We start from the raw sequence: 6454 nt of genomic DNA on the forward strand, positions 1-6454 counted from the left end.
TTTAAAAAATGCAGCCTTGCTTAGCATGAGGGACTTCTTACAAAAACATTAACAAATATACTGACCCCAATTTTGCAATTTTAGAAATTCTTTTGTAATCATTTGAGTTCAATTTCTCTTTGATTCATAAATAGCTTTAAACAATGAAACTCAGAATAACAGTGAAGTTATTGAACTTAACAGAAACAATGTTTCCTGTTTCAATGCTATGTATTCAGTACAGTATGGCTGACCCAGGTTGGCTGGTGCGTGAGACTAAAGCATGTTTTTCTTCCTCAAGGTCCTCTGAACAGAAGGCCATGACAGTAGAGCATGTGCACGTACAAGCTCACAGACAGTCACACAAATAGTCAAGTGGTTTATGAAAAGGGAAGATGAGTCCGCACGCAAGCAAAGGAACACACACATCTGCTGAATGTGTCAGTGGGAGCAGGGATTCTGGGTAGAGGTGAGAGATCCTGCCGGGCATTCTGATTAAATCCTAGAGGAAATTGTAACTTCCTCTTGCAGAGGACAAGGTCCCGGATCAACACACACACACACACACACACACACACACACACACACACACACACACACACACACACACACACACACACAAAACTAATCATACATGATTGCTTTGTAACATTCAGCTTAAACCTTCAAATTGGTCCTGACTATAGAGAGAAGAGAGTATAGGAGAACATGTCAAACCTAATAGAACGAGAAGAAAATTTGAAATACAGTATATAGGAATATATAATATATATATATTATATATATATATATAGTACAGCTGTTGTATCTTAATGCACCATTCAACATTCTGTTTTCCCAGGCTGTTTCCATGTGCAACCAATTTCCTGCATAGCTGTGCTAGTTTGATGTTTCTCCTGTCACTCCATGATCTCTTTTGTCTAACCTAATAAAATAGTATCAACTCAAATCAATATTTTAAGCTATTCAGTATCTCAAAAAGAATAGGTTATTTTATCCTAAATGTTTTATTTTGCTCTACAGTGCATAATCCCTTACATTTTTCTGTGACCACATTATTTTAATTTTGTGTCTATTTTTCAATATTATAGTCTTTGAATAGTCTTTGAATTTGAATTATGTTTTCAAGACACTAAGTAGAGTTTCTAGCTACAAAATTTGTCATTATATTTTTATTTATTTATTTATTTATTTTACAACAACATGTTGTCATATAAACATTAGGTCTATATGACCTAAAAAGAGCAAAGGCTGTAATGAAGCTTTAAAGTTTTAGAGTCTGGGTCCTGTTTACACCTGGTGTTAAGAAGCACTTTCGTCAATCTGATCACAAATAAAGTATGCTATAGGGTTTAAAACATTTTGTCCACTTTCGACCATTTCCAGACTGGATTGCTTTCATAGTGTAAATGCTCATGTCATTGAAAGGGTTCAAACAACCACAAAAGATCGCCTATTATTCGCCTATACTGACCTAATGCGTAAACATTATGGGAAGCGCGTTATAGCCAGACGGGATTTAAACTTTGTCGACTGAAGACCTAAATTTGGTTTGATGATAAATAATGATGATGAATAATTTTGGTCTGTTGCTTGCTCTCTCTGTAAGTTTTTCTGTCACAGATTTACAGATCCACATACACTTTTAATGGAAAAAAAATCTTTTTAAGCATATGTTTAACAATGTTGCTTGTAGTGGTCTTACGCCTGCAGAAATAGACTTTCAGTTTTAGGCAACAACTGAGACATGTGCAAGACATGAGCTTTTTTTTTCTGTATATGGTTCATATAACAGTTAAAGCAACAATGCTGCCAAGATTGTTCCACAGTTTCTTTGTGCTTAGTTTTAAATATTGTTTAATTCATACATTAATTATAAGATAAGATCAAGAACTTATTTATTCCATCCTTTCTTTTTTAAAATCACATTTATGTCAGAGTTCAGTGAAGTTATTGTATCATGGGAGTTTCCCTAAAATATTTCTCTAAAATCTGTTTCTCTTTTGCTCTGTTTGCTTTTCATGCTATAGCTGAATTCATTATGAGGACATTCCACACACACAATCATCTGAGACTGAGTTTTCCATGCAGTATACACATGGACATATTATCCCCCTCCCTTTCTTTCTTCATAAATCCAGGGTTGACTGCCATCTGCACCTCCGTTTGACTCCTTGAGAACAACAGCCTCTTCCACACTGTGCCGTCAATGTAGTAAAAGGCAAAAGGTCAAATATTGTACTTGGAAAAAAAAACAAAAACAAAAAAACATGTATCCATTTAGACCGCTCACAGTATTTATAGTAACTCTTAAAGCCCAGGTATACTTCATTTTCTGTGTTCCGTTCCATCTTGCGCACAGTTGAGTGCTTAAGCCTTTCAATACATTCTTTTGACCGTGAGTGCAGATGCTTTCGTGGACCGTTCTTTTCAAATGCTCAAATTTTAGTTTTCCGATCTCTTTATGAAGTTTTTGAGGCGTCAAAGTGGTAGTTACAAAGGCAGCCAATGGAAGGAAATCTGACAGCATTCTGTCATCAGAAAGATCTTCATTTGTCTTCTGAAGATGAACGAAAGTCTTACGGGTGTGGAACGACATGAGGATTTTCATTTTGGGGTGAACTAACCCTTTAATGCAGCTGAAGACATCAAAGTAAAGTATGATCAGTATGAACAGAACTTTTTTATATTTAAGCAACTGAGTGCTGGGGATTTTTTTGAAATACTCTTATTATGGATAAAGTTTTTGTAGGGTTTTTTTTTTTTTTTTTTTGAAGTTGCTATGTTGAGGGATATACGTAATTTCAGGGAGCAATAAGCTAAGAAAGTGAGAGAGAGAGAGAGAGAGAGAGAGAGAGAGAAGATGGGCTGTTTCTGGATGGCCAGTGTTTGGATCAGGAGCAGGATTTATCTCTGAAGCTGTGGTTAAAGGTTTACAATGCAGCGGCCCCCAGGGAGCGTCTCACTTTAAAGCATGGATTTGTCTTGGTGGCACGTCTTATCTCAGGAAACTGTTTATCTCCATTGCCTTTCTTTTGGCTTTGTTTCTTCCCTCCACTTTTGCTTCCTGTTTAGTCCTTGTTGTTGTCATTATTTCTGGTTTACCATCTTTGTCCGCCTCTCTGACCATCTGCTCCATTCGAAATAACCGACAAACTCTGTTTAAACTCTTACTAACCAACATTTATTTCCTCATCATGTCCGTCTTTCTCCTATTCACCACATGCAGTTTCCCTCCAGCCGTCTCGGTGTTCCCCGCATGCAGTCTACCACTCACCTATGTCCACCCACAATGCCATTACAGTAGCTTTCTTTCATACTCTGTCCTTCTCTTCCTTCCTTTCTCCTTTCTCTCCTCCTCTCTATGGCCTGTGACAGAAAGGATAATTAACGAGCATCATAAAGCGCTCTCTCTATTAGCCGTGCTGTGGTGAGTTTGCCAGCTCTGTCATTCTGAACAAAACCATGCGGCTCTTCTATTTGATCCGCACTTCAAAGAGGGATCCCCACTGTTCTCCGCTCAGCGCTCTAATTGTGTCCTCATTTTGGATGGGGCAAAAAACCCCAACTGCTTCAAAACCAGCCAGTGCAGGGCACAGATAGCACAGAGAGGGGACTCAGATAACCACTTTTGGAGAAGTTTTACTTTTATGCTTCCATGTGATCGGTTTCCTGATTTTAGGCTCCAAAGTAAGCTTAGGAGTTTAGGCTGAAAAACTGGTCTTAGATAAGTACGAGAGCAATATTTACTTATGCACACAAAGGTCACAACAAAAAGTGTTGATTAAAGCTAATGAAGCTAGTCTGTGTCTCTGCAACCTATATGAACAAAAAGGCCATCAATAACCATGAAGGACACATTAACCATTCTCAAATGCCACTTGTAGTCCAATTAAGTTAAAATCACTGTTAGTCTGAATTGACAAAAAACAGACTGGTATTATTTCAGACTAAAGTGTTTACATGTTAAAAAGGAGTATTATTGCTTTAGTTCAACTGAAATTGTACTTTTAAAGTACATGCATCTGCATTATAACCAGAGTTAACGATTGGTGTTAATCATTCTTGGTTGTGATGCCTGATTATGAGGAGCCCTGCATGTGTTTGAGTATGCGTCCGGATGTTTGTGTGTGCCTTATCAGATAAAACGGCATTCTTAAGTGGGACACCACAGTTTCCCCTTTTTACACCAGGAGCCCAGAAGATAAAACACCACATCAGCATCCTTTTAATTACAGGACGAACCTTTTAAAAAAATAAGCTTATCCAGTAAGATGCTACTCCTAGAGCACAGCATACATTATATTGGGCTTCAATGTATCTTTAATCATTAGTCCTTTAAGCGATTTTAAGCAGTTTGATATTTAAATTAGGTTTATTTAGACTTTCTTAAAGATATAGTTCACCCCAAAATAAACACTGTCATAATTTAGTCACCCTCATGTCAAAATATTGAGAAAATTGCCTTTAAAGTTGTCCAAATGAAGTCCTTAGCAATGCACATCCACTCACAAAAATAAATTGTTGATATATTTACGGTAGGAAGTTTACAAAATACCTTAACGGAACATGATCTTTACTTAATATCCTAATAATCCTAATAATTTTGACCCATACAATGTATTGTTGGCAATTGCTACAAATATACCCGTGCGACTTGGTTTTGTGGTCCAGTGTCACATATAATGAAAGTTAATGGGATCCAGTGTTGATTTGGATCACACAGACTTTCATTATATGGACATTCTACAAAATATCTTGAGCAGAAAAAAGTCGTACAGGTTTGGAATGACATGAAGGTGAGTAAATGATGAGCAAATTTGTTTCTTTTTGTTTCAACTATCCCTTAAGATTTAGGATTTCTGCAGTAAATAATGTAGTGCAGTATTGTGTTACCCATCACGTGAGAAGCCCGTCCTCTGCCTGTGTCTGCACTTATTGCACAACGAGGTCATGGTGCTAATCTAGCAGGCATACACACTACACACATGCCAGCCTGCTGTCTCTCACCACCCTCCCCCATCACACACAACTGTCCCAGGCTCCCCTCTTCTGACACACAGCATGCTGGGTCTTTACAAAGCCCCATTCTGCAGCCGTCCCAGGACTCTGCACTGTACTGCAGGACTGTTGCCCTCTGCCCTCTCACACACCCAGCACTCTTTTGTCCCACAAGAAAAAAGCAACAGTCACATGTCCACTGAAAACCCCACAGCTGCTGGCCTTGTCCTCCTCTTGCTGTCTGTCTGTCTATCTGCTGAATAGTTTACAGGTGATTTAAAGCGATAGAATATGAATTATGTTTATTCTAAGACTATTTTGGAATGTAACAGCAGAATGACTGTTTACTGCAGGACCACCATGAGAAGAACTACAGGAAGTGTTCAGATATTGATCAGATATTGAAAAAGACAAGAACTTTCTAAAGAAAACAGCTACATGATGCATTAATCATTTTTTAGGAAAGAAGCAACTGATGAGCCATTACAATGAATTAATGTCAGTGCCTCCCTTCCCCCATATCATGTACACACACACAACCTCCTCCTCACACAGGCTTCAAAGGCGATGATGGGAAAAGCCATCTCTCCGCTGGCCGCTTCAAAGCACAGGAAGTGTGTCAAAGCGACTAGCCGGCTGGTTCCCAGCCCTTGCGTGTGTGTTAGTGTGTGAGCTGGAGAGAGAGAAAAATATGTGTATGCAGGGTGTAATAACATGCTCATCTCTGTGCGTGTATATATATGCGTGTGTGTCTGGGAGGTTCAAAGCCAGTCAGAATCCTCTGCTTTGAGAGACTGGGTGTAAAATCTGCTGTGGCGTTGATGCCCCACTCTGAAAAATGCACATGTTTGTTTGTATGCGGATGAGTTTTTTCCAAGACCACAGACATGCAAGACTTCTCTTTGTACAGTAGAGAGTGATGCACTGGAATGACTTTTTTCAGACCCGGCTCAAACCTCATTCAGCTTTCATTAGAAAGTCTTTAATGAGTTCAGTTGACTTTATGTCTGGCACCTAATATTAGTGCTTTATTTATGTCATACTTTGTTTGTTTGTGGCCAGTTGTCTGCACTTTGACTAAAAATACAGAATTGCTGGATTTTTTTTTTTTTTTTTTTCATGAATACTTCACTCCATCAATTTTAAACAATGAAATGATGCCATTGCCAGTAGACAACTTGGAATCAAAGGAATGGGTTTCCCAAAAGCATCATGAGCCGCACCACAAACACATACTGTGCGTTTTTCATCTGTAGAACACTGTGCACAGAGAAAGAATCATCTAATGCTGCTGATTTGTATGAGAGATGACTTTTGTTCCTTTCAACCCTCTCTCGGTGTCACTGGTTTAACCTGCATGTTCCGGTGTCAAGCTGTGGCTTCTTAATGCACCATGGAGAAAGTCACAGGATTAGGGATTGGAGGAGCTAAAGTTTTTGTAGTTATTTTTCCTAAAATGTCTTTGAATGTCATA

Source organism: Chanodichthys erythropterus, chromosome 11 (genome assembly GCF_024489055.1).
Source record: "Chanodichthys erythropterus isolate Z2021 chromosome 11, ASM2448905v1, whole genome shotgun sequence".
NCBI classification, from domain to species: Eukaryota; Metazoa; Chordata; class Actinopteri; order Cypriniformes; family Xenocyprididae; genus Chanodichthys; species Chanodichthys erythropterus.